At 43.3% G+C, this 11,152-nt stretch overlaps 1 pseudogene; it reads right to left on the bottom strand.

Moving 5' to 3' along the window:
- Positions 1-6,558: 6,558 nt before the first annotated feature.
- LOC147350135 (small ribosomal subunit protein uS3-like) lies at positions 6,559-7,493 on the bottom strand (annotated as a pseudogene).
- Positions 7,494-11,152: the final 3,659 nt, after the last annotated feature.

The raw sequence follows: 11,152 nt of genomic DNA on the forward strand, positions 1-11,152 counted from the left end.
GAATTCAGTAAAAATAGGTTTAATAAAACTACTCTGCTTGATTCAACTGACTTCATATAAATAATTCATCAAATTTCTATTAACGAAGTACTCCATTAATTAATTCATTCAGCCAGTTTATTGAGGGCTCACTGCAGTCAAGGCAATAGGTAAGTTTTCAACTCTGATTTGATAGCAAGCAAATGGACAGTGAACGCACATACATGTATAAACATACGTGTGTCATCAACATCAGATAGAGGCAAAGGCCAGGCTGAAAATCCCCCCAATGTGATGGGCTAGACAGTGATGGAGCCAGTACCCTAGCTGAAGGAGTTTATGTGTCTCATTTAGGAGTCATTTATGTGAGGTCCATGTGATCAGAAGGAGTTAAGCTGGTGATGACCTAGGAACGAGTATTCAAGGTTGAGAGAAGAACTGCTTCAAAACCCCCACAGTCGGATGGGCTTGGCATGCTGGAGGAAGAGAAAAAAAGTCCATGTGATGAAGTTCAGGCAGAGGGGTTTGGAGAAGTGGGCAGGGTCTCCATCATGGACAAGTGTAGGTCAGAAGTTTAGATCTTATTTTAAGTGCAATGACTGGTTATTGAAGAGTTGTTATTGGAAGAATGTTATGACCTAATTTAACTTTTCTGTGGCAAATGAATGATAGGAAACAAGAGAGGAAGTAGGGAGATCAATTAAGAGGCAATTATAGTAGACTAGGAGAAGGAAATGACAACCCACTCTATTATTCTTGCCTAGAGAATCCTGTGGACAGAGGAGCCTGGTGGGCTGCTGTCCATAGGGTCACACAGAGTCAGACATGACTGAAGTGACTAAGCAAGCATGCATGCATTAAAGAAGGAAATGGCAACCCACGCCAGTATTCTTGCCTGGAGAGTCACAGGGACAGAGGAGCCTGGTGGGCTGCCGTCTACAGAGTCCCATAGAGTTGGACACGACTGAAGTGACTTAGCAGCAGCAGCATGGTAGACTAGGCCAGTGGCTCCAGTTGTAGAGAACGCTGAGCCTGGAGAGTGAGGGAGGGGGCACTGGAGAAAAGAAAATATTTATGTTTATATATATATATATATATATGTATGTCTATATATGCATATACATCTATTTATGATTTAAATTTCTTCCTTTGAACTTTCTGTTTCTATATTATAATATGTTTCTATACTGTAATATGCATATTTACCATTGTAGATTTGTTATTCATAAAGAAATCAACATACAAGGACTTTCCTTGTGATCCAGTGGTTAAGACTTTGATTTCTAATGAAGGGCGTGCAGGTTTGATCCCTGGTCAGGCAGCTAAGATCCCACATGCCTTGTAGCCAAAAAATGAAACCATAAAACAGAAGCAATATTGCAACAAATTCAATTAAGACTTTAAAACTGGTCCACATTAAAAAAAATTAAAAAAAAAAAAAAAAGAAATCATACCTAATGAGTGTGTGTGCTCAAAAAGATATTTTTTCTATGTCACTATGAGCCAAAGGTTTTGAAAGTCCTCGGTCAAGGGGTCAAATAATAATGATTTGGATTTGGTGGTGATAGTGACTTGGATTTGGTGGTAATAGTGGAGGTAAAAGGCAGTAGATGCATTTGGGATACGGTGGGACGATAAAGTTAAAAGAATTTGTTGATGATTGAGTTGTGCTAGCGGAGAAGGAAATGGCAACCCACTCCAGTATTCTCGCCTGGAGAATCCCAGGGACAGAGGAGCCTGGTGGGCTGCCGTCTGTGGGGTCGCACGGAGTCGGACACGACCGAAGTGACTTAGCAGCAGCAGCAGCAGCAGGGTTGTGCTAGATTCAGCATGGGGCCATGAGAACATGTATGGCTCAAGACACAGCCCAGCCCTCAGGGACTCCTGTAGGATATTCCTGACTCAGGAATGAGGATGCAACAATTTTTGAGTTTTTGTTTCCTTATTACTTTCACCTATGATGTGACTCACATTTCCTTGAGTAAAAATAAGTTTCTCTTCATGTCCAAGTGACCTCTTTGCACAACTCTCGGGGCCACCATTAGCAGTATATTCTCTGGGGTTATGTTTTATGAAGTTGTCCTCCAGAGCAGAACATTCAGTACTGCACATTGAAAAGATGTTATGTGCGTGTGTATGTGTAATCTTTGAGAATCTTTTCCAGTAATGTGTCTCTAATTCAGGTTTATTCCACCCCTACCCCTCTCCATCTCCTACTGCCAAATGAGAGTCTTTCCTTGAGACTATGGAAATGAATGAATAATTTGAGATTAACCAACTACTTTATGGCTGAGAGTTCAGGTCTCAAGGAAGAGCAGCAACCTTAAGGTGGGACTTGGGGCCATGAGCGGAGGCTCTCATTTGTTCTTAGTGAATCTGGTTATAAAAGAGTGTAGGAACTTCCCTGGTGGTCCAGCGATTTTAAGACTTTGCCTTCCACTGCAGGGGGTGTGGGTTCAATGCCTGGTTGGGGAACTAAGATCCCACATGCCACATGGCCCCCAAACCAAAACATAAAACATAAATAATATTGTAACAAATTCAATAAAGACTTTAAAAATGGTCCACATCAAAAAAAAAGTAACCCTGGGGTTTCCACATGTGATCTGTTTTTGCCCTTGGTCAGGCTGGATGTCACTCATAATATACACCTGCTCACTTCATCCCGTCCCCAGCCTCCAAATAACCTACCCACACTAATGGCATTAGTGAGCCAGATGAAACCTTGAACATTGTGTCCCCAGAATGTGTTTGTCCTTTCCTGAGTCACTCTCATCTGTGCATTCAGAGAATCTTTTCCTCAGGCAGCCCTGGGCCTCTCTTCATTCCGTTCAGCCTCCTTTATCACACAAAACTGTTCTCTTCTTCAGGGCACAGGTTACTATGCGCTCTTCAAATTATGTTCTGGACAAACCAGATCCCTCACTGAGATGGAATTCGTGTAACAACTTCTACAAAGATAAGACTTTATGTTGTTACAGGGAGATTGCAATAATTGTTGTATGTTAACAGTGGTATGCAGATGACACCACCCTTATGGCAGAAAGTGAAGAGGAACTCAAAAGCCTCTTGATGAAAGTGAAAGAGGAGAGTGAAAAAGTTGGCTTAAAGCTCAACATTCAGAAAACGAAGATCATGGCATCTGGTCCCATCACTTCATGGGAAATAGATGGGGAAACAGTGGAAACAGAGTCAGACTTTATTTTTTTGGGCTCCAAAATCACTGCAGATGGTGACTGCAGCCATGAAATTAAAAGACGCTTACTCCTTGGGAGGAAAGTTATGACCAACTTAGATAGCATATTAAAAAGCAGAGATATTACTTTGCCAACAAAGGTCCGTCTAGTCAAGGCTAAGGTTTTCCTAGTGGTCATGTATGGATGTGAGAGTTGGACTGTGAAGAAAGCTGAGCACCGAAGAATTGATGCTTTTGAACTGTGGTGTTGGAGAAGACTCTTGAGAGTCCCTTGGACTGCAAGGAGATTCAACTAGTCTGTCCTAAAGGAGACCAGTCCTGGGTGTTCATTGGAAGGACTGATGCTGAGGCTGAAACTCCAGTACTTTGGCCACCTCATGTGAAGAGTTGACTCATTGGAAAAGACTCTGATGCTGGGAGGGGTTGGGGGCAGGAGGAGAAGGGGACGACAGAGGATGTGATGGCTGGATAGCATCACCAACTCGATGCACATGAGTTTGGGTGAACTCCGGGAGGTGGTGATGGACAGGGAGGCCTGGCGTGCTGCGATTCATGGGGTTGCAAATAGTCGGACACAACTGATCAACTGAACTGAACTGAACTGAACAATGGTATTGTTGCTATGTTGAAATGAACTCCAAATGACTGGCTGATGGATGAACTCTCAGAATAGAATTTATATTTACATTAGAGCTCCCCTTATCTATTAAATTTGCAAACAGAACCTTCACTTTGTTCTGAAAGCACAGTGTACTCTATTTATCCTGAGGTGAAGAACACACAAGTGTTTTTTCTTAAGAAACAGGAAAAATGTCTTTTATGATGTTACAATGTTTTAGTTTTTCATGGAAACCAAAGCACTAGGCAAGCAGTTGAACCAGATTTTGTTGTGGTTGCTATTTCAGTAAGGAGGCTTACATTATAGTGGATTAAAGCCATTTTTTAAGAAGGACAGAAAGTCATTATTTTCTAATGAAAAACAGGAGAAAAACTACCTGCCATTTTGTTCCTATTGGTGTTTTGGGGGAGAAACTAAAGGCTTAGACTCTGTGTTTTGTCTTGAATGCTTGAAAAACAGTAGAAACAAGACTCCTGCACTCTCACAACTGCAAATCACCCTAGGATAATTGAACATATATGCAGGACATAGCTCAAGACACTTGGTGAATTGATAGAAGCCAAGTGGAGAATTCATCATTTCACTTGACAAATTCCGTTAGTAGCCCTGCTGTAAGAACAGCAGTATGTCAGTATTGGAGTTTGAGTAAAAGATGAAAATATAAGTTGAAAATGTGAAACATTCAAGCAGTTGTCAACTGCCTCCTGCATTGTGAGCATCCTCATAATGTCTGGAGAATTCACCGCCTATATTAGTTTTCTGTTGCTGTTATTTAAAAATTACCACAAACAGTGATTTCACAAGAGTCAGACATGACTTAGTGACTAAACCACAGTGATTTAAAAAACACAAATTGGTTGTCTTACAGTTTTGGAGATTGGCAGGCCAAGATCAGTGTCTCTGGGTTAAAACGAAGGCACCACAGGCCAGCGTTCCTTCTAGAGTCTTTAGAATCTGTTTCCTTGCCTTTTCCAGCTTTTAGAGCCTACCTGTATTTCTTCAGTTGATGCTCCATCCTCTGTTATCAAAGCCAGCACAGGATCGCCAGCTACCTCTGTGTTCACTGCTTCTATCTGTTCACTGTTCCTCTGAATCTCCTGTCTTCATCCCATAAAGATGCTTGGGATTAGACAGTGCTTGTTGCTCAGTCGTGTCTGACTCTGTGACTCCATGGACTGGAGCCCATCAGGCTCCTCTGTCCATGGGATTCCCCAGGCAAGAATAGTGGAGGGGGTTGCCATTCCCTTCTCCAGGGGATCTTCCTGACCCAGGGGTCTAACCTCTGTCTCCTGTACTGCAGGCAGATTCTTTACTGTCTAAGCCACTAGGGAAGAACTAAGGCCCACCCAAATAATCCAGGATGATTTTCTCATCATGAGATCCTTAATCACATCTTCAAAGTCTCTTTTACCATGGAAGGTAACACATTCTTGGGTTCTGGGGATTAGAAGATGGATGTTTTTGGGACCATCATTCTGTGGGCCGTGTCACCTTTAAGTCACAATCTGGGCCTCTATGTAGGAGCTTTCTCTTTCTGCTTTCTTTGTCAGTTCACATGCGTGCTAAGTTGCTTCAATTGTGTCCAACTTTTTTCGATCCCATGGGCCGTAGCCTGCCAGGCTCCTCTGTCCAAGAGATTCTCCAGGCAAGAATACTGGAGTGGGTTGTCATTTCCTTCTCCAGGGGATCTTCTTGACCCAGGGATCAAACCCACACATCCTGCATTGGCAGGTGGGTTCTTTACCAACAGAGCCAACTGAAAAACCCTGGTACCACACTGAGGAGAGGCATGGGACGATCCCCTGGATGAGGGAATGGCTCCCCACTCCAGTATTCTTGACTGGGAAATCCCATGAGCAGAGGAGCCTGGTGGGCTAAAGGCCCTGGGGTCGCATGACTCGGACACGACTGAATCACCTTCACAGAGAGGCACTCATGTGACCAAGGAGGTACAAATGAGATGCACTTGTGCTGAAGTTGGATTTACAGTGAATCCCCCACAGAAACAGAGGTCTTGCATGTGGTTTTCATCCTGACTTGGTTGGGAAACTGACAATTGGAAGAGCGTAGATGGAAAGTATGGCTGGTCTCTGGGGAGTGACTTGCTATGCTGGGTCCTTGTTTTGGGATAACGTCAGTAGTCTCTAGGTCATAGATGGTATAACTTGGGTTTTGTGCCTGGTCACTTAACTAACCTATAAACCTTTTCTTTGACTAATGTGAAGATTCTGAGAGCTATGTATTTTCCTGGACTAAATTCCTTTTCTGCTTAAATAGCCAATTTGCCATTGTTAGAAGTTAACAACCCTGAATAATGCAATTTATCACAATAAGGACCATCTAATGTGGTCCAAGTTAGAGCCACAGGCATGCATCAGTGTTTAAAAAGCAGCATGGTAGTGCCCTAATCAAGGAAATAAAGCATAAACACCTCATCTAAAACCCCCATCCTAATATTCTCTTGAATCTAAAAATAAAATCTTTGCTTCTCAGTTCCTCAGCTGGATACTTCCCCTGTTCCAGATTAGTAGCTTATTCATGGCTTTATTAGTAATATGAAGATATTGACTTTTTCTCTGCTCACTGAATAACAAATCAATTCTTTCTAACGTAAGTTTCTTTCTCTCTCCTAAAACTGAAGTAGAATTGTTTGTATTTCTAAATTTCTAGACCTACCCTCTGGTTGTTTCTTTTAAAAACATTTTATTAAATGTCTTTATAGAGCAACATCCAGACTCCAAATCTAGTGGCCAAGAAGACCCTATTATGCTGTGAGTACTGGCTGGGGCATGGCAGGTGGCTCTGGCTCCCCACCCTTCTCTTTGGAGGGGGGGGTGGTGGGCAGTATTTCCTCTTTGGGTTCCAGACTGTTCACGTGACCAGGCAGAGGCTTCTTGCATGCGTGCATGCTGAGTTGCTTCAGTCCTGTCCGACTGTTTGTGACCCTATGGACTGTAGCCCACCAGTCTCCTCTGTCCATGGGATTCTCCAGGCAAGAATACTGGAGTGGTTGCCATGCCCTCCTCCAGGGTATCTTCTCAATCCAAGGATTGAACCTATGTATCTTAAGTCTCCTGCATTGGCAGGCTGGTTCTTTACCACTAGTGCCACCTGGGAAGCCCTAGGGGCTTCTAAGGGCCAGTCATATCAGTTGAGTCCTAAGGCAGCATGATCTTCACCTTAATGTCCAGCACAATCTGTCTGAGCAGCACACGGCACATGGTGGTGTCAGCATCATAGTTAACATAGATGGTCCTCACTGTGGACCATCAGGCCATCCACAAACTTCATGGATTTAGCTCTCTGTCCTTGGAGTTTCCCAGACACCACGACTTCACAGTCCTTGATTACTCTCCGTGATGAACCACAGCATGCAAGAGCAGGCCCTAACACTGTAAGGCCTCCTGGGAGTTTGTAACGCAGACACTATGCCTGGGCAAGGATAGCCAGACCTCTTGTGGCCACCTTTCCAGCATAAAGTTCTACACTGCCCTCAGAGAAGCCAAATCTCTTCTGAACCATGGAGAACATTCTGTATCCTGGTGGCCAAGACAATGATTTCTGTCCTGGTTGATGTAACTTGGACTTCAACCCCAGAGTACCCATCTTCAGCCAGCTCTCACATGAGAAACTCTTCAGTTCAGCTTTGAAGATGCCATCAGTGACAAACTTCCTCTTCTTGGAAATCTGCACCACCATCTTGCCTTCATACTCTGCTGAAAGGAAAGTGCCCTCTGGTTCTTAATTTAGCTGATTTTTCTTTGGAGGCTCAAAGCTGGCAGTTTTGACAGTTTACTCCCAAATTCTTGGAGGTACCTGGCTTGTGTAGTTCCATTTTCTTTTTAGATGTTTTTCTTTGTTAACAGCTTTCTCCTCTTATTTATTCACATCTATAGAATACAATGAATGAAAGTCACTTGGTCGTGTCCGACTCTTTGTGACACCATGGACTGTACAGGCCGTGGAATTCTCCAGGCCAGAATACTGGAGTGGGTAGCTTTTCCCTTCTCCAGGGGATCTTCACAATCCAGGGATTGAACCCAGTCTCCTGCATTGCAGATTAATTCTTTACCAGCTGAGCCACCAGGGAAGCCCCTATAGAATCAGTTCAGTTCAGTTCAGTTCAGTTGCTCATTCGTGTCCGACTCTTTGCGACCCCATGAATAGCAGCATGCCAGGTCTCCCTGTCCATCACCAACTTGTGGAGTTCACTCAAACTCACGTCCATCGAGTCGGTGATGCCATCCAGCCATCTCATCCTCTGTTGTCCCCTTCTCCTCCTGCCCCCAATCGCCCCCAGCATCAGAGTCTTTTCCAATGAGTCAACACTTCGCATGAGGTGGCCATAGTACTGGAGTTTCAGCTTTAGCATCATTCCTTCCAAAGAACACCTAGGGCTGATCTCCTTTAGAATGGACTCTTTGGATCTCCTTGCAGTCCAAGGGACTCTCAAGAGTCTTCTCCAACACCACAGTTCAAAAGAATCAATTCTTCAGTGCTCAGCTTTCTTCACAGTCCAACTCTCACATCCATACATGACCACTGGAAAAACCATAGCCTTGACTACATGGACCTTTGTTGGCAAAGTAATGTCTCTGCTTTTGAATATGCTATCTAGGTTGGTCATAACTTTCCTCCCAAGGAGTAAGCATCTTTTAATTTCATGGCTGCAGTCTTCATCTGTAGTGATTTTGGAGCCCCCCAAAATAAAGTCTGACACTGTTTCCACATCTATTTCCCATGAAGTGATGGGACCGGATGCCATGATCTTTGTTTTCTGAATGTTGAGCTTTAAGCCAACTTTTTAACTCTCTTCTTTCACCTTCATCAAGAGGCTTTTTAGTTCCTCTTCACTTTCTGCCATAAGTGTGATGTCATCTGCATATCTGAGGTTATTGATATTTCTCCCGGCAATCTTGATTCCAGCTTGTGTTTCTTCCAGTCCAGCGTTTCTCATGATGTACTCTGCATATAAGTTAAATAAGCAGGGTGACAATATACAGCCTTGACGTACTCCTTTTCCTATTTGGAACCAGTCTGTTGTTCCATGTCCAGTTCTAACTGTTGCTTCCTGACCTGAATAGAGTTGACTATATGATAGAATTAACCATGCATTCAGAAAATAATTTCTTGGATCATGATAAGAGACTGAAGGTTTCTGGTTCAAGAAGGCAAAGTAGGAGGAGCATGACCTTGCCTCCTTCCATGAATGCACCAAATCAACTGCTATGCTTGGAACAATTTCCTCTTGGGGTGGAGTGGCGGGGGGAAGGTAGTAAGATATTGAGTATTGGTATCACTTCACAAGTCTGTATCTAGTAGACAATAATTGATTAAAAAAATAAGCAAATATTGAGACTACTAATCAAGGTAGTTGAGGTGAAGGAAGCTATCTTCTACTTGTGTAGAAATTTGGATGGCATTCTGCGACATTTTGGCAAGTTTTAGAGGTGTAAAGCTTAGCTAAAAACAGCTTTCAGGCTCCAGTTATTAATAGACTCATCTTTAGTGAACTGAAATAATAGTTTTCACATGTAAGACCAAGGTCCCCTAGCAGTTCTTCTTGCTGAATTTTTCCCAAGCCCTTGAACTCTGCAATTACTAAGGCTTAAGGTGGTGTATGACAGTTTGATAAGTAGGACACTAACGTACGACTGTGATCAAATCATAGCCCTTCCACACTGAAGGTAGTGTGAAAAATACCCTTTCTTTGATCTCTTTCAAGTGAAACTAATGAGTGTTTATTTATCAGACACTGACAACATGCCCGACATTGTCATAGGTCTTACCAGAAATAAAAGAAAAAAGTCCCAAGGTCTTGCCTTCTCAGGAATTTAAAATTTAATTAGAGAAGGAACATTTTTTATTTTAGGAAAACTAAGAAATAAAATGGGCTTCCTTAGTGGCTCAGACTGTAAAAAATTCACCTGCAATGCAGGAGACATGGGTTCAGTCTCTGGGTTGGGAAGATCTCCTGGAGAGGTGAATGGCTACACACTCCAGTGTTCTTGCCTGGAGAATGCCATGGACAGAGGAGCCTGATGGGCTACGGTCCACGGGGTCACAAAGAGTCAGACATGACTAACCAATCACACTAGCACACAAAGAGTAAAATATGACCATATGTGGAATTGAATGCAAAACTGAGGGCTACAGACTGTGTCTTATGTAACTTAGGAGTTTAGACAAAGGACGGAGGAATGATGACTAGAGGGAGCCATTTGAGAGGGCTTTCTTGGGAATGGTTATGATGTAGGCTTCTTCTCCCACAATTAGAATATGAATTAAATAATATACATGTGAATTAAATGCATGTTTAATAGAATATGAATTAAAGAAGGCTAGCACTTTCAGGATAAGAAGTAGTCCAATTGGATTAAATCAAGAAAAATAAAAACCGCTTAAGGTATTTCCAGCAGAGCGGTATTTACTATGGGGAACTAGGTTTCAACATTACTGGAGGGAATTCACTGGTGGTCCAGTGGCTAAGGCCCCACGTTCCCAAGGCAGGGGGCTCAGGTTCGATACCTGGTTGGGAAACTAGATCCTATATGCTGCAGCCAAGACCCGGTGCAGCCAAATAAATAATTTTTTAAAGAAAGCTTAAAATAGTTATTGGAAAGGTTGGGGGAACAGAAAAGGAAGTGATGTTCTCAGACATAAGCAACTACAGGGAAATGCAGCCAGATGTGCAGCCCTGAATCCCTCCCTCTCAAGCGTGCTGTGACGGTCTGTTACTTCACTCTAGCCCAGGTGTAGTGCAGGTGCCAGGGAGCTTCATAGCTACTGTGATGGCCTGAGGAAGAAAGGTTCCTACTCTTCTTCAACCCTCTAATCTCATGAGACAGCCTCTTGTTGGCAGAACCTTGACTGAACCAGATAGCAAAGGAGTCTGAAATGCAGCCTCTGGTCTTCCAGCCCCTGCTAAGCACCAACAACAGACACTGCCTGGTGAGATGTGGCGTAGTTTATGCAAGTGCTATTTTAGAAAGATTTCCCTGGTAGAAATTGAGGTCCCAGGTCCCCACTGATGCTCCTCCCTGCCCCCTCCCAACCCTACTCTGCATGCTAAGTTGCTTCAGTTGCGTCAGACTATTTGTGATCCTATGGACTGTAGCCCTCCAGGTGCCCCTGTCCATGGGGATTCTCCAGGCAAGTGGATTGCCATTTCCCACTCCAGGGGATCTTCCCGATCCAAAGATCAAACTCGTATCTCCTGCATTGGCGGGCAGGTTCTTTACCACTAGCACCACCTGGGAAGCCCAACCCATACTCTATCCCCTTTCAATTGTCTTTGGGGTTTTTTTTTTTCCCTCTTGTTATTTTCTATCATATTAACATTGCATACTTGTTTTTAT

This window comes from Bos grunniens, chromosome 20, assembly GCF_055505025.1.
Source record: "Bos grunniens cultivar Pamir isolate PY7600 chromosome 20, Bosgru_T2T1.0, whole genome shotgun sequence".
In the NCBI taxonomy this organism is placed as follows: Eukaryota; Metazoa; Chordata; class Mammalia; order Artiodactyla; family Bovidae; genus Bos; species Bos grunniens.